Source organism: Cherax quadricarinatus, chromosome 37 (assembly GCF_038502225.1).
Source record: "Cherax quadricarinatus isolate ZL_2023a chromosome 37, ASM3850222v1, whole genome shotgun sequence".
Classification (NCBI taxonomy): Eukaryota; Metazoa; Arthropoda; class Malacostraca; order Decapoda; family Parastacidae; genus Cherax; species Cherax quadricarinatus.
The window spans coordinates 30,290,881-30,316,433 of NC_091328.1; the positions used below are offsets into that span (position 1 = coordinate 30,290,881).

General features: G+C 42.5%; 1 long non-coding RNA gene across 1 annotated transcript in view; it reads left to right on the forward strand.

The window, feature by feature from the left end:
* Positions 1-25,553, forward strand: part of LOC138853677 (uncharacterized) — a 149,132-nt gene that overhangs the window by 24,914 nt on the left and 98,665 nt on the right. The window contains exon 2 of the long non-coding RNA XR_011392842.1: positions 10,047-10,130. This is a non-coding gene — a long non-coding RNA (uncharacterized lncRNA). The remainder of the gene's footprint in view (positions 1-10,046; positions 10,131-25,553) is intronic.

Consider the following 25,553-nt stretch of genomic DNA (forward strand, 5'->3'; position numbering starts at 1 on the left):
CTTGGACAAGCTTTTCAAGTGAGAAGTGTTGAATCTGAGAGGGACATGACCTCTCAGTGGCTACATTCTCACTGCTACTACTACTACTACTACTACTCTGCACCTCTCCTTCCGACAGTATTTAAGTCTCCGCACTGTCGCTTGATCTTCAGATAGTTCCTGACTATGGAACTGAACTTCTCCAGGCCGAGGGACTGACAACCTCAAATTCTACGACTACGAGGGTGATGGACTGATTACATCGTCTTCACATCTCTACTGTTCCTGCCTACTTTCTGTATTCGACTGAAGAAGCCTACTGTGTAGGCGAAACGTTTCGGAATAAAGTTGTCTAACTGTTGCATATGTGTCTTACCTAACAACCTGTCGGTATTGTATACCATTTTGATGTTCGTCTCTGTATTGTGGTCTCTGTATTGTGGTCTTTGTATTGTGATCTGTATTGTGGTCTCTGTATTGTGGTCTCTGTATTGTGGTGTGTATTGTGATCTCTGTATTGTGGTCTCTGTTTTGTGGTCTCTCTATTGTGGTCTTTATTGTAGTCTCTGTATTGTGGTCTTTGTATTGTGGTCTTTGTATTGTGGTCTCTGTATTGTGGTCTGTATTGTGGTCTCTGGATTGTGGTCTCTGTATTTGGGTCTCTGTTTTGTGGTCTCTGTATTGCGGTCTGTATTGTGGTCTCTGTTTTGTGGTCTCTGTTTTGTGGTCTCTTTATTTTGGTCTCTGAATTGTGGTTTCTATATTGTGGTCTGTGTATTGTGGTCTGTGTATTGTGGTCTGTGTATTGTGGTCTCTGAATTGTGGTCTCTTTATTGTGGTCTGTATTGTGGTCTCTGTAATGTGGTCTCTATTGTGGTTTCTGTATTGTGGTCTCTGTATTATGGTCTGTTTTGTGGTCTCTGCAATATGGTCTCTGCATTGTGGTCTCTGTATTGTGGTCTCTGTATTGTGGTGTCCGTATTGTGGTGTCCGTATTGTGGTCTCTGTATTGTGGTCTTTATTGTGGTCTCTGTTTTGTGGTCTCTGTATTGTGGTCTCTTTTTATCAATGTAGATTCTCAAGTACAGGTAGGAGCCTGTCCGCTCAAGTTCTATATCCTGAATACGTAATCTATTCACAGGATTTGGTCCCTTGAACATCATTGCAAGAGATTTCTCGGCCGAGATCTTGAGGCCTAGTTCCTTGCAAGACTGCGTAATTAGGTCCAAAGCTTTCTGAGCCTGTCGTTCTAAATTGCCTTTCCCATTCACTACGAGTGCAAGATCATCAGCATAGCTGAGGTGCTAGAAGCAGAAGAGACTTGAAGACGATGTAATCAGTCCATCACGTGACCTCTCAACGTCTACATTCTTACCTCTACTAGTGACCTACGTCTCACCTCCTGGCGCTATATAAGGCTCCATCCTATCACTTCAACTCCATATTGTTTCAGACTATGGAGCAATACTCTTCTCCAGACTGAGGGACTGACCACCTCAAAACTTCAAGGGTGATGGACTGATTATATCGTCTTCAAGTCTTTTCTGCTTCTATCAACTTTTCTGTACTCGACTGAAGAAGCCTACTGTGTAGGTGAAACGTTTCGAAATAAAGATACCTAACTGTTGCATATGTGTCTTACCTAACAACGATAGTAGGGGTCTTTAATTTTAGTCAAATTGACTGGAATTCTTTGACAGGTAATCTAGAGTCCAGTGACTTTATGGAAACAGTTCAGGACTGTTTTCTGAAGGAGAGCGTAACAGAGCCTACCAGGGGTAATAATTTGCTAGACCTAGTCTTGTCATATAAGGAAACACTCGTGAATAATCTGGAGATCACTGAAGAGCTTGGCGCAAGTGATCACAAATCCATCACTTTTAGCATTAACTGGGAATGCAAGAATAATGATAATACTGTAAAAATCCCTGATTTCCGTTCTGCCGACTATAATGGACTTAGGGAACATCTGTCTAATCTTGATTGGGGTTATCTAGCTAATGGTTTTATTGGCGAAGATCATACTTATGATTATGAAGGGATCTGCTTTTATGATTTTTTCTTAATAATGTACACCGTTGGTTTAGAAAGACACGTAAGCAAACACTATGACATATTTATTAGAAAACGTTTCGGTCCTGGGACCTTGATCACTTCTAACGGTTAGAAGTGATCAAGGTCCCAGGACCGAAACGTTTTCTAATAAATATGTCATAGTGTTTGCTTACGTGTCTTTCTAAACCAAATTGTCGGTATTTATTACCAAGGTTTATACCAATGTACACCGTGCCCAGAGTATATACATTCCCCAGAGAGATACTAGGTCTAATGAAAACGATCCCAAATGGGTTAACAGTAGGCTAAAGCATCTATTAGGGGAGAAAAGGGGAATTTATAGGCGCATCAGAAGAGGAGAGGTTAACCTTACTGACCAATATGTTCAGCTTAAAAGAGAAGTAAAAAAGGGGATTAGAAAGGCTAAACGTGACTATGAAAGACTAATCCAAAGGGGTTCTTTCAGGTGTATAGGACGAAGGTGAAGGAAAAAGTAGGACCTCTGAAAACTGGGAATGGACAGCTGACGGATAATGAACTGGAAATGTGTTCCTTATTTAATGACTATTTTTTGTCAGTTTTTACACAGGAAGATGTAAATGAGATTCCAGTAATTAACAATTATTTACTTCCTGATGAATTTAAGTTAACTAATATTACTGTCACGAGGGACATGGTTATTAAACAGATAGACAAACTGAAGCAAAATAAGTCCCCGGGACCCGATGAGTTGTTTTCCAGGGTACTTAAGGAATGCAAGATGGAGCTTAGTCAGCCATTAACGAGAGTATTCAATGCGTCCATCCTTACCAGTGTTGTGCCAGAGTTGTGGAAGATGGCTAATGTGGTTCCTATATTCAAATCAGGGGATAAGTCCACTCCTTCAAATTACCGTCCAATTAGCCTGACATCTATAGTGGGCAAGTTATTAGAATCAATTATAGCTGACATTATTAGAAGTCACCTTGAAGAGCATAACTTGATAAATGAATCTCAGCATGGATTCACGAGAGGTCGTTCCTGCCTGACAAATTTGCTGACGTTCTTCAATAGAACATTTGAGGCAGTTGACAGTGATAAAGAATAGTGGCAGCTCATGGTATAGGAGGAAACGTTTCGCCACACAGTGGCTTCATCAGTCCATACAAAGGAGAATCTTGAAGAACAGGAGGAGAATGAGGTAATCAGTCCCTCAACCTTGAGTCGATGTGGTCAGTCCATCAATCTTGATGGACTGACCGCAATAAAGATACCCAAGAGATGCACATGTGTCTAATTTATCAACATGTCGGTTCTCTGAACCATTCATCAACAAACCTGTCAGACACTGCAACTTCTTGGGATCTTAATACTTGGGAATTCTTCGCTTGCCTAATTCTTGGGCACGCCCTACTTCCACACTGAACAAATATGACACCACCTATGACTGCTGCACCTCTCCTGCCAACGGTTTATAAGCTCCTTCTCCGCACGTATGCCGTATTCTATTCAAGATTGATGGACTGACCACATCGACTCAAGGTTGAGGGACTGATTACCTCATTCTCCTCCTGTTCTTCAAGATTCTCCTTTGTGTTGTTAGGTAAGACACATATGCAACAGTTAGGTATCTTTATTTTGAAACGTTTCACCTACACAGTAGGCTTCTTCAGTCGAGTACAGAAAAGTTGATAGAAGCAGAAGAGACTTGAAGACGATGTAATCAGTCCATCACCCTTAAAGATTTGAGGTGGTCAGTCCCTCAGTCTGGAGAAAAGCATTGTTCCGAAGTCTGAAACAATATGAAGTTGAAAGGACAGAATGGAGCCTTATATAGCGCCAGGAGGTGAGACGTAGGTCAGTCCATCAAGATTGATGGACTGACCACATCGACTCAAGGTTGAGGGACTGATTACCTCATTCTCCTCCTGTTCTTCAAGATTCTCCTTTGTATGGACTGATGAAGCCACTGTGTGGCGAAACGTTTCCTCAATAAAGATACCCTAGAGTTGCACATGTGTCTAATTTATCAACATGTCGGTTCTCTGAACCATTCATCTACAGATATGTAGTGTTGAAAGAGAGAGCTGGCTCGGTTTACCCGACATCATTCTCGCAAACCGAGCCAGCTCTCTCTTTCAACACTACATATCACCTGGCCCTATTACAGGCTCTGATCACATCGTAGTCATCTCCAACCCTATGCTACACACCTTCCTTCTCCAAGAACCTGACTATGCTAAACAACACATAGATAAATTAGACACCGTCGACCACATCGACTCCTGATTACATTCTCCTCCTGTTCTTCAAGATTCTCCTACAGCCAGAACGTTTCCTCAATGAAGATACCCTGGTGATGTCGGTTTTGAACCAAACAACACATAGATAATACTAACCTCACCTATGACTACAACAACAAACCTATCTCTGACATCGATACTCAACTTGATCTCATCCAAGACACCATTACACAAGCAGCCAACATCGCAATGCCAAAGAAAACCCACACCACTCGTTATTCTTTCAAACCCTCAATCAGAACAAGAAGACTAATTATCTGTTACCACAACCGCTTTCTCTACAACACACATAGATTTAGTCAAGTCCGATTAGATCTCACTTACCTCAGAAACAACATTCTACACAGTCTAGACCGAGACCACAACAATCACTGGTCACAGCTCATACTACAAGCGGACAAACAGAGTATCAAAAACACCAAAGCCTTCTGGAACTTTATCAAAAAAAAAAAAAAAATCAAAGGCACCACTCCCACCAACAAATTCAAACACTTATGCAGCATATGGGGATCTTTATTCAGGAAACGTTTCGCCACACAGTGGCTTCATCAGTCCAATACAAAGAGGAAGGCGTAAGGAGAGGAGGAGTATGAGGTAATCAGTCCCTCAACCTGGAGTCGATGTGTTCAGTCCATCAATCTTTTAGAATGTATTGTATTGTATTGGACTGATGAAGCCACTGTGTGGCGAAACGTTTCCTGAATAAAGATTCCCATATGCTGCATAAGTGTCTCAATCTTCAACTTGTCGGTTTTTCAAACCATTCATCACAAATTCAAACACATCACCCACAACAAAACACACATCTCAGACCCGCAGGCTGCTACTAACATCTTCAAACACATCTGGGAGAGCATCTTCCACCCTCGCCCACCCCACCCTAAAGCTATTCAACACATTCAGAACATAGAACACTGGAACACTACAAACACACACACGAAACAACACCAGACAGCCACATCCATCTGGACTCTCTTACCTCCTCCCAAGAACTTGACACTCCTTTCACCAACACAGACGTTAAAACTCTCCTCAGACACCTTCCTCCCAAGGCCCCTGGTGCCTCTTGCCTAAACCATATTATCCTAAAACACCTTCCTGACTCTATCATTACTACCTACACAAACCTCCTCAATGCCTCCCTTGCCTCTGGATACTTCCCTTCCCTCTTCAAAGCTGCTACTGCTATCCTCCTTCCTAAACCCAATAAAGACCACTCTGACCCTAGAAACTATCGCCCTATCAGCCTCCTCGAAACTTTAGGAAAACTCTTTGAAAAACTCATCAATCATCGCCTTCGCAGATACCTGGAACACAATTCTCTACTTTCTGATGGCCCGTTTGGCTTCAAACCACACAGATCCACACAGGATGCCATTAACATCATTCTCAACTACATCCACATAAACACAAAACAAAGTAACAGGACAGCCCTGGTTGCAAAAGACGTTGGAAAATCTTTTGGCACTGTCTGGCACGAAGGGCTCAAGTACAAACTCTGCACTAACTTTAACCTGCCTCTCACTACTCGTAAACTCCTCAGCAACTTCCTAGACGGCCGTACCATGAGAATAAAATTCCAAGGCTGTTACTCTGACTACTTCACACTAAATGCCGGAGTACCCCAGGGATCTGTCCTCTCCCCTACCCTCTACATTTTATACACTAACGACTTTCCAACACCTGTATACCACAACTCCATCACACTAGCCTATGCAGACGACAGTACACAACTTATCACTCATGCCAATATAGATACACTCACACGCAAAACACAAAATGAGGTCGATAGGAAAGCCATCTGGGAACAAAAATGGAGGATCAAAACCAATGCAGCTAAATCCACCATTACGTATTTTAACTACAGGAAACGTGATCCTCCATTACCTGTCGAGCTCAGAACAGCTGACACCCGCACTTACATCCCCATCACACAATCTGTCACTGTCCTTGACGTTAATCTTGACTACCTTCTTTGTTTACAAGGGCACATTCACTCAAGACATGCAATAGCTAGTAAGGCCCTTGTGGGCCTCTACAAGCTAAAACATGCCTCTCAACGCACCAAAATACACCTCTACAAATCCCTAATACGTCCTCTGATAACTTACTCTCCTCTAGCCCTCTCTCTTGCAGCAAAAATAAACTTACTTAAACTGCAGCGTGTCCAGAACAAGGCGCTGCGCTGGGTGCCTGATGTCAGATGGGAGGACTTCGCCACAAGCGAGTCTCTCCATGCCCAATTAGACATCCCTGCGCTGAATCTGTACTGGAAGACGCTCAGTGACAGACAGATAGAGAAACTTGAGACACGATATGACTACTGGACCTCTCTCCTTGACGAAGACATTCGCAGACCCACTAACCAACACAACCTTTTCTACTCCTTGCATGACCCTGCTCCTAACCCTATTTACAAATAACCTTGGATTCGCTGACAGGTACCTTCTATGACAGGTACCATTCTCTGACCCACGTTGGCCTTAGCTTTTGGGTTAAGACTTGGCCCAGTTCTACACTCCTCTCTAGCGCTAAACGTCGCATGTCCCTTCCTCCCCGCTCACCCCACCGAAGTCCCAACAGAAGAACCTGAATTTCTCTTCTCAATATCTGTCCCACGATCGCCTTCGCTGCTGGGTTAAGCCCTGGCTCTATTTCTACGACTAAGAACACTCCTCTCCAGCACTATTCCTCGTCTGTCCCGTCTTCCCCGCTCATCCCAATTGGGATCTTGCCTGAACTTTCGTTCGTTCGTTCGTTCGTTCGTTACCCCAGGTAGATCACGTAGCATCACAGTCCAGCACCACGTGGACAGAGACATGGCTTCTGCCGAAAGGAAGAGGTTACGATGTTCCAGGGACACGACGGATGACTCGGATTTAGAAATGGACGTCTCGGATTTAGAAATGTGAAGCGCAATCCTAGCGATGAAGTTGCGAGACCACTCCGTGTCATCAGAGAAAAAGTCTCCAGTTCTGACAAGCCTAACCATGCAGCCAGAGAATACGGAAGGAGGGATCAATGTGAACAGTAAGGCACGCCGTCTCTCCAAGGAGCAGGTAAACCAGCTCAAATCACCTTCCAGATTCAAGGTAAAGGCTTATGGGGAACACAAAACCCACTATGGCGTGGTTACACACCTGGAAACACGGCACAAACTGAGGTTCAAGATATGGTTCAACCTGAGGGGAGAACCAATACTGACTTCTATCAACAGGGAAATTCATATCACCTTCAAGAAAGTCATGGAGACAGACCGCTCCTTCACCCTGGAGGAACTGGACTCTCGGCAGAAGGTCGCCAAGGGTGTAGTGATGCGATACCCGCTGATGATGCCCATCGAGGCAGTAGCATCTCCCCAGTGTCGTGTCAGCTCAGCTTTTCAAGGCAAAATCTGCAGGCAACGCACCAACCCGGCAGGTCATCATTCAGCATGTAGGACTGCTGCCATCCCAGCTGGACCTCGGTTCTTGGGGCAGGTACGATGTCAGGACCTTCACGGCAGAACCAGTTCGCTGTTTCAAGTGCCAGCGTTACTGACACCTGGGTGCACTCTGTCCGAACAGAGTAATCTGCGGTGTCTGCAGCCAGCCCCACCCTACCGAGGAATGCATCACCAAGCTCAATAATGCATCGCCACCCACTCCACGATGCCCGAATTGCAGGCAGAAACACCATGCCTGGAACCCTCTTTTTCTTAAAATACATATTGCCTATAACTAAACCCCTTTCCATACAAAGTTCAATCAAAGGGCTCCCATTATCATTTACACCTGGCACCCCAAACTTACCTACCCCACCCCCTATTTAAATATACATATCTAGAGAGAGAGAGAGAGAGAGAGAGAGAGAGAGAGAGAGAGAGAGAGAGAGAGAGAGAGAGATTTTTTGTTATGAAACATACCTATAAAGAACAGGATGAAGTTAGAGCCATTTCTATGCCAGTGATTTTATTTGGTCAACTGACTTTATATTGCTAATATCATTATCCTGTTTGAACATATTTCAGTCTCAACTCGTTGTTGGAAAAACAAAATTTTCTCAGATGAAGTGCTGTTCTTGAGAAGAGTACAGTTAGAGTGTAGTTGTTTGTTGCCCGTCTTGTGTTGAAGCTCACTCTTCGCTCTCCTCAGAGTGGGGCAAAGTGTGGTACCTTGACAATAATGGCCTTGTACATAACATTAAGGCTACCCATATCCCTCCACTGCTGAAGGTTTTGCTGAAATAGCAGATATGTCCAGGGTGGGTCCAGGCGAGAGAGGAGTCATATTGTTCTGTTCTCTATTCTGTCAAGAAGTCGCAGAATAGATGGAGGGCAGGCAATCCAAGGAAATGAAACATACTCAAGGTGTAAGTGTAATAGTGCCTCTTACAGAATATTGCATCTGCTTCAATCAAGAATATATGAGATACATGTAAGTGATGTATGCGTCCTTGCAGCCTTGTTCGGAAGATTTACAATGTGGTTCTTCACAGTCGGTTTGAAGGAAAATTTCACCCCAAGGATATCAACTTCATTACAGGGTACCAATACTCCCATTCATTTTTATTACTTCTCCAGCATTACCATCGTGATGCCTAGAGACAATCGTTTGTGTGTGTGTGTGTGTGTACTCACCTTATTGTACTCACCTAATTGTGGTTGCAGGGGTCGAGACTCAGCTGCTGGCCCCGCCTCTTCACTGATCACTACTAGGTCCTCTCTCTCTCTCTCTGCTCCCTGAGATTTGTCATACCTCGTCTTCAAGTTATGTATGGTTCCTGCCTCCACCACATCACTAGCTAGGCTATTCCACTTCCTGATGACTCTGTGACTGAAGAAGTACTTCCTAACATCCCTGTGACTTGTCTGAGTCTTCAGCTTCCAACTGTGACCCCTTGTTTATGTGTTCCCTCTCTGGAACATCCTGTCTCTGTCCACCTTGTCTATTCCACGCAGTATTTTGTATGTCGTTATCATGTCTCCCCTGACCCTCCTGTCCTCCAGTGTCGTCAGTCCGATTTCCCTCAACCTTTCATCGTAGGACATTCCCCTGAGCTCCGGAACTAGCCTTGTTGCAAACGTTTGTACTTTCTCTAATTTTTTGACGTGCTTGGCCAGGTATGGGTTCCAAACTGGTGCTGCATGCTCCAGTATGGGCCTGACGTACACAGTGTTTTGAACTATTCCTTACTAAGGTATCGGAACGCTATTCTCAGGTTTGCCAGGCGCCCATATGCTGCAGCATTTATCTGGTTGATGTGTGCCTCCGGAGGCGCGCTCGATATTATGGTCACACTAAGATCTTTCTCCTTGAGTGAGGTTTGCAGTCTTTGTCCACCTAGCCTATACTCTGTCTGCGGTCTTCTTTGCCCTTCCCCAATCTTCATGACTTTGCATTTGGCAGGGCTGAATTCGAGAAGCCAGTTTCTGGACCACGTGTCCAGCCTGTCCAGGTCTCTGTAGTTCTGCCTGATCCTCATTTGATTTAATCCTTCTGGGAACATGGACACTTCAGAGTCTATCCCTTCCATCATGTCATTCATTTATATCAAAAACAGCACTGGTCCTAAGACTGATCCCTGTGGGGCTCCGCTCGTCACAGGCGCCCACTGTGATACCTCATCACACGTGTGTGTGTGTGTGTGTGTGTGTGTGTGTGTGTGTGTGTTCTTATGTATGTGTGTGTGTCTGAGCGTTAGAGTAACTTTGCTTTCCAATTCAATATCACGTTGTCTTCTTTATTACAGGTATCATCTCCCTACCTGGTGGAGTACTATCCCTGGGTGCACCACGACGGCCTTGAGAGTAGGAGACTCGGTCTCTCCTTTACGGTAAGTGCTGGTCCCTTGTGTTTCTTAGTCGATACTCGATATTTTCTCCTGATGAGAGGTGTTTTTGTTCATGTGAAGCAGGTCTTCCTCAGGCAGGTGGTAGTAATATCATGGTCTGCTCAGTGGAGCTTTTGGTCAAGTGACCAAGGCCTTTTATTGGAATACCGGCCCACACCCTTAAAAATTCAAGCTCACTTTAGAAGTGATACTAGGTATATCTCGCCACAGAAGAAAGTAATGTTGTGCAGTTTTTCTCTACTTATCGCTTCCTCTTAAACACTCCACCAATATGCTCAGTTCATCGTTCGTTATACTCAGTGCATTGTCTCATGTACATGGGCCATCGTTCTATTTACATAGCCCACTCTCCATTGACCAGTATACTCAGTATACGCATCGTTCTGTGTTCTCGGACCATCATATTTACACAGCCCATCCTCTAATATAATCAGCCCATTTTCCTATATTATCAAATGAACCTCCTAATTAGTATAGAAGAGTCGTACATGGGAATAAAAGATAAAAGAGAATTTGAAACTCCACCCAGAGGTCAACTGCTACGATAAATGATCTAATACTCTCAAGATTAAAGTTGATTCATACGATACTCTCTCTCTGTCTTTCATGTTACTCCACTGCCTCTTATAACTCGGTATGTACCAGTGGATTTACCACTGGTACCACTGCTACAGTTATTGACACAGTTGCCTTATTGTTGATTAATCGCCCTGGTGCAGTTCTTTTTATAAACAACAGGGCTCTGTATTCTTCCGATTGTCCCATCTGTTGTATGTATATGATGGCTCGCTGGATTTAGTATAGCTTTAGCATGAGTTTATTCAGTGGGTAAGTAAGCGTGTGCATTAAGACCTAGGCAACATCTCGCTCGTCTCCTCGAGAGAGATGTTACTTGTTGAAGCAATTTGGTCTGACCAACATTCTCGAACCTGTTGATTGTGAGGGTTCTGTCATCTTGTTCCACTTTGGTACCATTTAAAAAGTTGCTTTTAAAGTGCTTTTAAAGCTAATTATTCAGTGACTAGACTACCTTAGAACTTTCAAGACTAGCATTATGTTTGTTAAATTGTCATATTTCTGCTTGCTAAAAACTAAGCCTACCTTCGTGTTGCATCTTTCGCCTCGGAGTTTCATTTAATTGTCTCGAGTTTTAAATTCACACAGTACTCCAGATTGTTCTCCGTTTCTGAGTGTGACAAAGTTATAAAATATCTTAGAAATCTGAATTAGATCCCGAGGTCTTCGATGACGTGATGTTGCATAGTCTTTATATTCAGTCAGTTATCACAATCTCATTCAATATAGCTTTTAGAATCATCTTTGTGGTTGACCCGGGGATGAAACAGTGTCTGAGGAGCCTTGTTGGGTCTCTGTTATCTGGTTTTACGATATGTTGAAATTCAACATATTTAACCTTACCAAACCTAAACTGACCTAATTTAACTAGCATAAAATAATTCAGACAAACCTAACTTAAGGAAATTGATAAACTTGCTAAAAATCGTAAGTAAGAATACTACTGTGCTTCTTTTCAGCCTGGATATTTTATGCTTCATGGATGTAAATTAATTAGGTCCCTAAATAAGGAAAGAAGAGGTGCCTATAAATGCTTCCTTGATTTTCTTCTTTCTCCGTTAGCGTTTCATTTGTACTTCACCTGCAACACAGTAAGGTGCCGGGTAGTTTAGAAAACTGACTAGTTGATAAATAAGACACTTGTGCAACACTTGGGAAACTTTATTGTCGAAACGTTTCGCTAGCCAGTGACTTCTTCAGTCCACTGCAGAGAAACAGTGGAAGATGAGGTGTTTGAAGGAATTCTAAGGTATACTAACCTACTTCCATTATTGGATGGACTGAACGCATCAACTCCAGGCTGACGGACTCTCTATCTCCGTTTCTCTGAACTGGGCTGAAGAAACCTCTAGCTGGTGAAACGTTTCTTCTTCTTCTTCTTCTTCTAATAATAATAACAATAATAATAATAATAATAATAATAATAATAACAATATCTCTATTTCTACAAGTACACGTACGAGGTACACAGGCCTAGCTGACATCAGTGACATACTACTATATAGAAAGCCGCTTGTTATGCAAGGTATTTCCCGTAAATTAGGTCAGTTTTGTCCTGAGATGCGACCCACACCAGTCAACTAACATCCAGGTACCCAAACCATATCACGGGCGGGGTTAGAACCCGTGATCAGAGAGTCTCAAAACTCCAGACCGTCGCGACGGTCTGGAGTTTTGAGACTCTCTGATCGCGGGTTCTAACCCCACCCGTGGTATGGTTTGTTTGCAATCGTGTCATTACGATTTCTTGAGTTATCCAGGTACCAATTTTACACTGATGGGTGAACATGCACAATAGGTGGCTTATGGAAACACGTCCTAATGTTTTCCAGCCGTACCGGGGATTCGATCTCTGGACCTCAGTGTGTGAGCTGAGTGCGCTAGAGATCAAATTCCTGACACACTAAAATAAAGATTCCCAAATGTTGCGCTAGTGTTTTATTTATCACGATAATGTTTCATCCGATTGGATTGAAACTTTCAACACTGATGTAAGATAACTAGGGCTAAATTACTGGAGCAATTTGAATGTGTCGGTGCTCCTTGTCGAAAGTTATAGGAGCTATTCACAACATCTTGGAATGGTTACAATGGCTTTCAAAACTGTATGCATCTTGACTTCAAAGGGTCAGAAAAGGTTCCTCCTGATTAGAAGATGGTTGAGAGGGAAATTCGTCTGTATAGATGTATATCTTCCAGGTTTATGAGTAAAATAGCGCAATATTTTCCCGTTAAATCACGTTAAAAATACTTGAACCAACTTTTTTGCTAATAGTTTCAGTATTTAATGACTAATACATATTACGGTCAGGATGGTAACCATAAATTTAGATTCAATGTACCAAATGTTCCAAATTCGTATATAATACTTGGAACCGTTATAATCTGTGTGATAAGTGGAGAATCTCTCTCTCTCTCTCTCTCTCTCTGATCTGCCTCAAATGAGCCATAATAAAGTCTTCAGAAAGTTAGGATGGCATCTTTATCGGTTATGCTACTTTGCTTAAGTAATTAGTGATACTAACTTCGTTAAACTAACTAAATAATGTACAGTCTGATCAATTTCGAACAATTAATGAGGATTTTATTCCTTAAGAAGAATCATACTTTGTTTTAGAACCTTTAGGAACAAATTTTGAATTTGAATGAATCTGATAAAAAAATAGAATCGTTGGATTCAGAAAAATTACGTCAAAAATGTTCTTTCCGATAGGCTTCAAACTACCATTGTCGATGCGTTTTAAAAGAAAGTTTTGCTTTCGTTTTGAACTATGTGCTAATTTCATTTATCAAATTAATTTCTGTGAAATAAACGGCGAATGTCTTTTCTGATCAGAAATAAGTCACAGCATTAGACTTTTCTTTTGTCTTATTCGAGGTTAAAGCCTAGTCTATTTGTCCTAATTTACCGTTTTAATGGAAAAATTTGTAATATTAGATATCTGATTACTTGTGAATACTTTTTTTCTGATTCTCTTCAAATCTTCAATGTTAATTTTCAAATGTCTTAGAAAATTAAAGCGCACTTTGCCCCATTTCCTTCGTGACCATTGAGGTATACAATGCTGGGGTTATCCACTCTTGAAGATGCCTTTCTTAGTACCACGACAGAAATACTTGGAAAAGGACACAAATGCAACTAATGTAGCATTTTGTTGTGGCTACGTTTCACTCTCCAGGAGCTTGACAAAGCTCCTAGAGAGCGAAACGTTGCCACAATAAAATGTCACAATAGTTGCATTTGTGTCCTTTTAACATATTGTCGGTAATTCTACCCATATCAGTACAAAAATACTTTGAGTTTTTACCGATTTCATAATGCTCGTAGTGTCTTTAGATGGTGAATTCTGAGTTAGTAATGACAGATGCACATTTAAACTTTAGAATTTAAGGATGGTTCACGTTATTATTATTGAACTTTAGGGGTAATATTCATATGGATTAGTAAATTAATGAATCTGCTGGGGTGTTACTGTCGTCAACTGTGTAATTATAAGCGTGTCTAGTGAACTACTGTAATTAACAAGTGAATAATAGGCCCCTCAAGGATAATGTTATCGTCACATTGTGAAGAATTGGCCATTCCAAGGTAAAAAAAATAAGATATTTGTGCAAGACTTGGGTACATTTACTATGAATACGTTTCACTAACATTAGGATTTATCAGTCCAGTGCAGAGAAAACGATTGAAGAATTCAAGAGGGAGTTGGACGCAATCAGTCCCTTAGCCTACAACTGATGTGTTCAGTCCATCAGCATTGATATAAATACAACACATTCACTGGGAAGCTGCTTATATACTGAGTTGTAGCGGCTGGAGGGGTATCAACTGCCACCCTCAACCAACGTCACCCGTCCTCAGTCGCCCCTATTTCGGTCATTCACCCATGTCGCCTTCACATTCCTGTCACCCAAATCACCCATCAAATTTACAATCACCTTCACCTGCCCAATGTCACTCATCAGATTCACTCACCACCCTCATATTCCTCCCTCACTCATCATCCACCTGCAAGTGTCTCCTCTCATTTGATCTTTCAACTTTTCATAAATGTCACTTAGTGAATACAAATGAAGAAGCTAAAAATTGATTTGGTTGATTCGTGAACCAAGAGCAGAGATGAACTTACAGGTTAGTAACTGAAAGATGGTCGTCTCAGAGAGGAACCAAGAAGTGAAAATAATGAACCCGAATTCGATTTCGAAATAATGTTGGTAGAACTACCGACAATATGTTAGGTAAAAGAGCACATGTGAGACTATTCCAACATTTTTATTGTGGCAACGTTTCGCTCTCCAAAAGCCTTGTCAAGCTGTAACGGCTTGCCGCTCTTGGAGAGCGAAACGTTACCACATTAAAAATGTCGTATTTGTTGCACGTGTGTCCTTTTACATATTCTGAATTCCTTAGTCAAAGGTAAGGGAACAAATATGTAATTTTTCTGCATCAGAGGCCGCCAAGAACAAAGGTAAACACAGAGGTAAGTCAAGAAAGTAGACATGTTAATAAACATGGTCAGTAAAACCCACAGCAATATCGTTTTACGAACAAATTATTTCCTTAAAAATGCTATAACAAAAAATAAACCTTATATACGTGAAAATAAAGTATGCCCACAAATTTGTTTTACTTGCATTATCCTCCGTTAAAATTTCAATATTCTCTTGGCATTATTGCTCTCTTTCCATAAAAGATATTAAGGTAAGGAGAAGAAAGAGGCAGACTCGTCCTTCGTTGCTGGTCGATGAATATAGGTGGTCCTAAGTGGTAAAGAGAAGGTAGTCTTGAGTTAAAAAGAGAAGATTACACTTGAAAACACAAGACAAGCTCTCAGAACTTGAGTTTTTCTGGCTTAATGTCATAGTTGTCTTGCGTTTTATCCGCTCTAATCAATGATTGTGGAACCCTTCAACAAATCCATCATCCATCATTACTGAAACAAATGAGTCTTCTGTCTCGTAAGGAAGAACTCTTTAAACATTTCCTATCAAAGTCTCGTTCAAAGTCCACATTCGCATACACACGACAAAAGTCACATTCTCACCTAAGCTGCCCCAGAGTTTGCTCAAAAAATGTGAATTAACCGCTCATGGGTGAAATGAGAATAAGGTAGTGTAATGTAAGACGTCAATATCCCTTCTGGACACACCGTCACTTCCAATTTAAAACAGAACTTTCCCTATGTCTTACGGATAGAATTAATGGTGACACTTTCTGTAAAGTTTGGTGAAAAACTGCTACGAATGGTGTGTCTCATCGAAGGGCAAAATTATTCTACTTATCAAAGGTCTTTGTTACATGGGGCACTTCATGGGGGTATTAGGAAATTTATGTCTTATTGATGGAGAGTCTGACGGGAACTTTAGAAGTTTTCATATGAGCAACAGAAATTAATATCAAAATGGTATACAATACAGACAAGTTGGTAGGTAATACACATAGGCAACATTTAGGCAACTTCCGAAACGTTTCTCCTACACTTTAGGCTTCTTCAGTCGAGTACAGAAAGTAGGCAGGAGCAGTAGAGATGTGAAGAAACTGATATCCTCAAATCAAGGGTGATGGACTGATTACATCGTCTTCATATCTCTACTGATCCTGCCTACTTTCTTTACTCGACTGAAGAAGCCTACTGTACAGGCGAAACCTTTCGGAACAAAGTTGCCCAACTGATGCCTATGTGTCTTACCTACCAACCCAGCAACATAAATACTCGTGGAATTTGTCTTAGGCTAAGTATGGTGATGAGAGATGGAAGTGATGTGAAATAAAGTTAGGTGAAATAAAGTTAGGTAAAATATAGATAGGTGGTAATGAAGAAGGTATTGATTATAAGAAAATCATTCTAAGTTACTGAGAATGATACAAATGTCTGCAAACACATTGTTTTAATTCCACGTGTTTGAGACAAATATCAAGTGGACATAAAGTATTTTATAAATATAAAGCTTAATTCAAATTAAAATTTGTTACATACTGTTTAATGTTTTTTTTGGTGATCCCCAAATGAAGACTTTTGCTATATTTTGGAAATTCCTCCTATAAACAATGTAAAGATTTAGTCTACAAAGGGAGTCTAGTAAATTATGTGTGTGAATGTATGTTTCTGGATGATATGAGAATGTAATTGGTGTTTGTCTCTAGTTGTTTACTATAATTTTCGTGAATTGTGAAAATTTTAATGTCATGAGCATAATGAAGTGTTCGTTCAACAATGAATAGAAAAATGTTAGACGAATGTAACTGTTTGTTTGACACTGAATGGAAATGTAATGGGTGAAAGTGTTTGCACATTTATTCAGGTCTGAATGAGAATATGTTGAAAGAATGTTCATCCGATTATGAATGGAAGTGAATGAATGTGTTTGCTAATTCGGATTCGAATCAGAATGCGAATGTGATAATGTATGTTTATTCAGGTCTGAATGGAGATACGTTGAGTGAAAACGTTTGACCTTTAAGGTCAGAAAACGTTGAAAAAGATGAATGTATTTATCTATCCAGGTTAGAGCAGAGATATGTTGGGAGAATGAAGTTGTATTGAAACACTTGTTCATACTAGTGAAAAAGATTAATAAGAGGGTATTTCTAAAATTACTAGAGGAATAATCTGAAGTTAATTAGAGCGTGGTAAGTGTTTAATAGTGATGATGACAGTCTAATAACACCCTTTGTGAGGGTGTAAACTTAAAGGTAATTAGAAATGAACGGGATAAGGCGAAATATTAGAAATAGACGAATAGAAAGGTGATTTTAGAGTAAATGTTAATAATTTTTATTTACTAAAATGTCGCATTTACCTGGAGTTTACCTGGAGAGAGAGTTCCGGGGGTCAACGCCCCCGCGGCCCGGTCTGTGACCAGGCCTCATAGTGGAACAGGGCCTGATCAACCAGGCTGTTACTGCTGGCTGCACGCAATCCAACGTACGAGCCACAGCCCGGCTGGTCAGGTACCGACTTAAGGTGCTTGTCTAGTGCCTGCTTGAAGACAGCCAGGGGTCTATTAGTAATCCCCCTTATGTATGCTGGGAGGTAGTTGAACAGTCTTGGGTCCCTGACGCTTACTGTGTTGTCTCTTAGCGTGCTAGTGACACCCCTACTTTTCATTGGGGGGATGTTGCATCGTCTGCCGAGTCTTTTACTTTCGGAGAGAGTGATTTTCGTGTGCAAGTTCGGTACTAGTCCCTCTAGGATTTTCCAGGTGTATATAATCATGTATCTCTCCCGCCTGCGTTCCAGGGAGTACAGGTTCAGGAACTTTAAACGGTCCCAGTAATTGAGGTGTTTTATCTCCGTTATGCGCGCTGTGAAGGTTCTCTATACATTTTCTAGGTCAGCAATTTCACCTGCCTTGAAAGGTGCTGTTAGTGTGCAGCAATATTCCAGCCTAGATAGAACAAGTGACCTGAAGAGCGTCATCATGGGCTTTTGGCATCCCTAGTTTTGAAGGTTCTTATTATCCATCCTGTTATTTTTCTAGCAGATGCGATTGATACAATGTTATGGTCCTTGAAGGTGAGATCCTCCGACATGATCACTCCCAGGTCTTTGACATAAGTTTCTCGCTCTATTGTGTGGCTGGAATTTATTTTATACTCGAAATTTTAATTTCCTCATGTTTACCATATCGGAACAATTGAAATTTCTCATCGTTGAACTTCATATTATTTTCTGCAGCCCATTGAAAGATTTGGTTGATGTCCGCCTGGAGTTTTGCAGTGTCTGCAATGGAAGACACTGTCATGCAGATTCGGGTGTAATCTGCAAAGTAAGACACGGTGCTGTGGCTTACATCCTTGTCTGCCAGATATGAGGATGAGAAACAAGATGGGAGCGAGTACTGTGCCTTGTGGAACAGAGTTTTTCACCGTAGCCGCCTCAGACTTGACTGTTTACTACTACTCTTTGTGTTCTATTTGTGAGGAAGTTATAGATCCACCTACCAACTTTTTCTGTTATTCCTTTAGCACGCATTTTGTGCGCTATTACGCCATGGTCACACTTGTCGAAGGCTTTTGCAAAGTCTGTGTATATTACATCTGCATTCTTTTTGTCTTCTAGTGCATCTAGGACCTTGTCGTAGTGGTCCAGTAGTTGGGACAGACAAGAGCGACCTGCTCTAAACCCATGTTGCCCTGGGTTGTGTAACTGATGGTTATCTAGATGGGTGGCGATCTTGCTACTTAGGACCATTTCAAAGATTTTTATGATATGGGATGTTAACGCTATTGGTCTGTAGTTCTTTGCTATTACTTTATTGCCTCCTTTGTGGAGTGGGGCTATGTCTGTTGTTTTTAATAACTGTGGAACGACCCCCGTGTCCATGCTCCCTCTCCATAGGATGTTAAAAGCACGTGATAGGGGCTTCTTGCAGTTCTTGATGAACACGGAGTTCCATGAGTCTGGCCCTGGGGCAGAGTACATGGGCATGTCATTTATCGCCCGTTCGAAGTCATTTGGTGTCAGGATAACATCAGATAGGCTTGTGTTTACCAAATTCTGTGGCTCTCTCATAAAAAATTAATTTAGATCTTCGACTCTGTCTGGTTAGTGGCTTACTAAAAACTGAGTCATATTGTGACTTGAGTAGCTCACTCATTTCCTTGCTGTCATCTGTGTAAGACCCATCTTGTTTAAGTAGGAGCCCAATACTGGATGTTGTTTTCGACTTTGATTTGGCATAAGAAAAGAAATACTTTTATATTTCTTTCGATTTCATTTATGGCTTTTAGTTCTTCCCCCGATTCCTGACTCCTATAAGATTCCTTTAGCTTAAGTTCGATGTTTGCTATTTCTCTGACTAGTGACTCCCTACGCATTGCAGATATATTGGCCACTTTTAGCCGCTCTGTTATTCTTTTCCGTCGCCCGTAAAGGGAGCGCCTGTCTCTTTCTATTTTACATCTGCTCCTCCTTTTTCTTAAAGGAATATGCCTTGAGCATACATCGAGCATACAGAGTTAATCTGTTCTAGGCATAAGTTGGGCTCTGTGTTGCTTAGTCTATCTTCCCAGCTTATATCATTTAGGACTTGGTTTATTTGGTCCCACTTTTTGTTCTAGTTACTGAAGTTGAATTTGGTGAAGGCTCCCTCGTGATTGATCCCATTTTGTCGGTCTGGGGCTCCGCGCTTACATGTCTGAACCTCGATTATCTTGTGATCCGAGTATATTGTTTTTGATATGGTGACATTTCGTATCAGGTCATCATTGTTAGTGAAGATGAGGTCCAGTGTATTCTCCAATCTAGTAGGTTCTATTATTTGCTGGTTTAAGTTGAATTTTGTGCAGAGATTTAAAAGCTCGTGTGTGTGTGAGTTCTCGTCTGAGCTGCCTCCTGGTGTTATCACTGCAACAACATTATTTGCCATATTCCTCCATTTTAGGTGCCTTAAGTTGAAATCCCCCAGGAGCAAGATGTTGGGGGCAGGAGCTGGAAGGTTTTCTAGACAGTGGTCAATTCTCAGCAGCTCTTCCTGGAATTGTTGGGACGTTGTATCCGGAGGCAGTTCTGTGCAAATAAGTGACTCTGCGATATACAGGCCAACACCCCCCCCTTTTGCCTGTTCACTCTGTCGCATCTGTATAGGTTGTAACCTGGGATCCATATTTCGTTGCCCAAGTGATCCTTTATGTGGGTCTCAGTGAAGGCCGCAAACATTGCATTTGCCTCTGCAAGCAGTCCACGGATGAAAGGTATTTTGTTGTTCGTTGTTGGCTTTAGACCTTGTGTATTTGCAAAGAAGAATGTCATCTGATTGGTGGTATTGGTGGTACCGGGGGGGGGGACTTTTTTCCGGCACTAATATCTGTATCTGTTGGTTTGGAGTGGAGGCCATCGACTGTGATTCCACTCCATAAATGACAGGATGTGGTGTACGATTTCTGCCATTTCCTGCCAGTTTTTTTTCCATCCTGGCACTAAAAAACCTCTCCATTTTGAGTGGCTGTGGCTACCCAGGTTTTCCCATGGTCTGGATGTTTTGTATCTTTTTGTCCACTTTAGATGGTGTGCCTGGCAATATAAGTTATAACACTGTCTTTCCTGTACTGAAGAGGGACACATTTCAGGGTAAAAAAGCTTACAGGAAGGGAGTTTGCATTTTCCTGTTGTCATATGGGCACGGCATTTTCTAGGGTGGTCAAAGTTGCACGTCCCATCTGTTTTTCCAGATTTCCCATGTCTGCAGATACCAAGTGCATAGTATGTGCACAGGCTTGGTTTCCGTTTGCCTTGGATTTTTGTGACTGTATTCCCTGTTGGTGCATGTTTTCCTGTCTCATTCCTATCCTCACTAGTAGTAAAATGGAGCTCTTACCAGTTATTTCTGGTAATATATCCTCAATATTACTAATGGAGTCTCCTTGTTTGCTATCTCCTGTGGTATTACTAGTTTGTAATATTGGTTTTATCTTGTCCTTGACTATACTTGTTTCCCCACTACAGCTCCTGTCTCCCTCGAGGCCACTAATATGCGTTTCACCATGCATACAGTTATTGTCTACCAGGACAGCACCTCCAGCCTTACAGTTCCTGACTACCTGGCCAGCACCTCCAGACATACAGTTACTGTCAGCCAAGACATCATCCGCACCAAGGCCAATAGCACCATCCTGCCCAGGCTTTTTATTTTCCCATCTGTTATAGAATGCTTCCAGGTTTTCTAAGAAGGCTGCTTTGATGTTTTCCTCTTTTAATACCAATGTGATTTTAGTGCACAGATTGATCTCATTTGGGCATACCCAAAAACGTTTCCCTGATTTAATACCTATTGTAGATAATTCTTGGATATCTGCACAGGGACCGTGACACCAATTTCTACAAAGGCTACATAAAATCCATGTGGAAGCACGTTTGTTTGTTTGGTTGCAGACCACACAGGATTTCATAATGTGATTTTAATGGTTGATTTACTGTAATTCTACTAATAACCTCTTGAATATTCTACTAATAACCTCCTTAAAGTAAAGATCTGGCTATTTGTGTTTCTATTTGTATATGTCCTTGTATATTTGGACAAGCTTATTGCTCTAAGATATTGCTATAGTAGCCATGGTTTGCGCGTTTGATAAAGGCACCTAAAACCCCGTCTGTTTATAGTCCGTTTTATTGTCCAACGAATCCGTTTGAAACCGATCAAGGGTTCGGAACCAGTCGGATCTGATCAGTGGATCACTTATTAAAGCATATCTGGTCGGAGATTTGGGCAAACACATGAAGAAACTACTGGAAATTATTTAATCGATTAATATGTGATTTGATTGACACAAAAAGTATAACTTGCGTGTTATATTAAAAAAAATGGACGAAATGATGAGATATAATTTCTTTGTTAATTTGATGATCCTATTTTTATATGGTTATATTTAATAGGAATTGAAGAGTGAGCATGAGTGTGACTTATACTGATAATTAGTGAGTTCCCTGAGTGTCCCTTGATCATATTTGACTAGTGAGTTCCCTGAGTGTCCCTTGATCATATTTGACTAGTGAGTTCCCTGAGTGTCCCTTGATCATATTTGACTAGTGAGTTCCCTGAGTGTCCCTTGATCATATTTGACTAGTGAGTTCCCTGAGTGTCCCTTGATCATATCTGAATTGTGAGCCCCCTCAGTGTCCCTTGATCATATCTGACTAGTGAGCCCCCTCAGTGTCCCTTGATCATATCTGACTTGTGAGCCCCCTCAGTGTCCCTTGATCATATCTGACTTGTGAGCCCCCTCAGTGTCCCTTGATCATATCTAACTTGTGAGCCCCCTCAATGTTACTTGATCATATCTGACAAGTGAGCCCCCTCAGGGTCCCTTGATTGTTTCTGACTAGTGAGCCCCTCAGTGTCCCTTGATCATATCTGACTAGTGAGCCCCCTCAGTGTCCCTTGATCATATCTGCCTTGTGAGCCCCCTCAGTGTCCCTTGATCATATCTGACCAGTGAGCCCTCTCAGTGTCCCTTGATCATATCTGACTTGTGAGCACCCTCAGTGTCTCTTGATCATATCTGACTAGTGGGCCCCCTCGGTGTCCCTTGATCATATATGACTAATGAGCCCCTCAGTGTCCCTTGATCATATCTGACTAGTGAGCCCCCTCAGTGCCCCTTGCTCATATCTTGCTGGTGAGCCTAATGAGTGTCCCTTGATTATATCTGACCAGTGAGCCTTCTCAGTGTCCCTTGATCATATCTGAATTGTGAGCCCCTCAGTGTCCCTTGATCATATCTGACTTGTGAGCCCCCTCAGTGTCCCTTGATCATATCTGACCAGTGAGCCTTCTCAGTGTCCCTTGATCATATCAGACTTGTGAGCCCCCTCAGAGTCCCTTGTTCATATCTGACTAGTGAGCCCCCTCAGTGTCCCTTGATAATATCTGACTTGTGAGCCCCCTCAGTGTCCCTTGATCATATCTGACTAGTGAGCCCCCTCAGTGTCCCGTGATCGTTTCTGACTAGTAAGCCCCCTCAGTGTCCCTTGATCATATCTGACTAGTGAGCCCTCTCAGTGTCCCTTAAACATATCTGACTAGTGAGCCCCTCAGTGCCCCTTGATCATATCTGACTTGCGAGCCCCCTCAGTGTCCCTTGATCATATCTGACCAGTGAGCCCTCTCAGTGTCCCTTGATCATATCTGACTTGTGAGCACCCTCAGTGTCTCTTGATCATATCTGACTAGTGAGGCCCCTCGGTGTCCCTTCATCGTATCTGACTAATGAGCCCCTCAGTGTCCCTTGATCATATCTGACTAGTGAGCTCCCTCAGTGCCCCTTGCTCATATCTTGCTGGTGAGCCCCCTGAGTGTCCCTTGATCATATCTGACTAGTGAGCCTTCTCAATGTCCCTTGATCATATCTGAATTGTGAGCCCCCTCAGTGTCCCTTGATCATATCTGACTTGTGAGCCGTCTCAGTGTGTCTTGATCATATCTGACTAGTGAGCCCCCTCAGTGTCCCTCGATCATATCAGACTTGTGAACCACCTCAGTGTTCCTTGATCATATCTGACTTGTGAGCCCCATCAGTGTCCCTTGATCATATCTGACTTGTGAGCCCCCTCAGTGTTACTTGATCATATCTGACTAGTGAGCCCTCTCAGTGTCCCTTGATCATATCTGACTAGTGAGTCCCCTCAGTGTCCCTTGATCATATCTGACTTGTGAGCCCCCTCAGTGTCCCTTGATCATATCTGACTAATGAGCTCCTCAGTGTCCCTTGATCATATCTGACTAGTGAGCCCCCTCAGTGCCCCTTGCGCATATTTTGCTGGTGTGTCCCCTGAGTGTCCCTTGATCATATCAGACTATTGAGCCCGCTCAGTGACCCTTGATCATATCTGACAAGTGAGTCCTCTGTGCCCCTAGATCATATCTAACTAGTGAGCCCCTCAGTGTCCCTTGATCATATCTGGCTAGTGAGCCCCCACGGTGTCCCTTGATCATATCTGACTAGTGAGCCCCCTCAGTATCCATTGATCATATCTGTCTAGTGAGACCCCTCAGTTCTACTTGATCATATCTAACTAGTGAGCCCTCTCAGCTTTCCTTGATCATATCTGACTAGTGTGCCCCCTCAGTGTCCCTTGATCATATCTGACAAGTGAGCCCTCTGTGTCCCTTGATCATATCTAACTAGTGAGCCCCCTCAGTGTCCCTTGATCATATCTGGCTAGTGAGCCCCCTGGGTGTCCCTTGATCATATCTGACTAGTGAGCCCCCTCAGTATCCATTGATCGTATCTGACTAGTGAGCCCCCTCAGTGTCCCTTGATCATATCTGACAAGTGAGCCCTCTCAGTGTCCCTTGATCATATCTGACTTGTGAGCACCCTCAGTGTCTTTTGATCATATCTGACTAGTGAGCCCCCTCGGTGTCCCTTGATCATATCTGACTAATGAGCCCCTCAGTGTCCCTTGATCATATCTGACTAGTGAGCCCCCTCAGTGCCCCTTGCTCATATCTTGCTGATGAGCCCCCTGAGTGTCACTTGATCATATCTGACTAGTGAGCCTTCTCAGTGTCCTTTGATCATATCTGAATTGTGAGCCCCCTCAGTGTCCCTTGATCATATCTGGCTTGTGAGCCCCCTCAGTGTCTCTTGATCATAGCAGACTAGTGAGTCCCCTCAGTGTCCCTTGATCATATCTAACTTGTGAGCCCCCTCAGTGTTACTTGATCATATCTGACTAGTGAGCCCCCTCAGTGTCCCTTGATCGTTTCTGACTAGTAAGCCCCCTCAGTGTCCCTTGATCATATCTGACTAGTGAGCCCCTCAGCGTCCCTTGATCATATCTAACTTGTGAGCCCCCTCAGTGTCCCTTGATCGTATCTGACCAGTGAGCCCTCTCAGTGTCCCTTGATCATATCTGACTTGTGAGCACCCTCAGTGTCTCTTGATCATATCTGACTAGTGAGCCCCCTCGGTGTCCCTTGATCGTATCTGACTAATGAGCCCCTCAGAGTTCCTTGATCATATCTGACTAGTGAGCCCCCTCAGTGCCCCTTGCTCTTATCTTGCTGGTGAGCCCCCTGAGTGTCCCTTGATCATGTTGATAAATTAGACACATGTGCAACTCTTGGGTATCTTTATTGAGGAAACGTTTCGCCACACAGTGGCTTCATCAGTTCATACAAAGGAGAATCTTGAAGAACAGGAGGAGAATGAGGTAATCAGTCCCTCAACCTTGAGTCGATGTGTTCAGTCCATCTCAAGATTGATGGACTGAACACATCGACTCAAGGTTGAGGGACTGATTACCTCATTCTCCTCCTGTTCTTCAAGATTCTCCTTTGATGAAGCCACAGTGTGGCGAAACGTTTCCTCAATAAAGATACCCA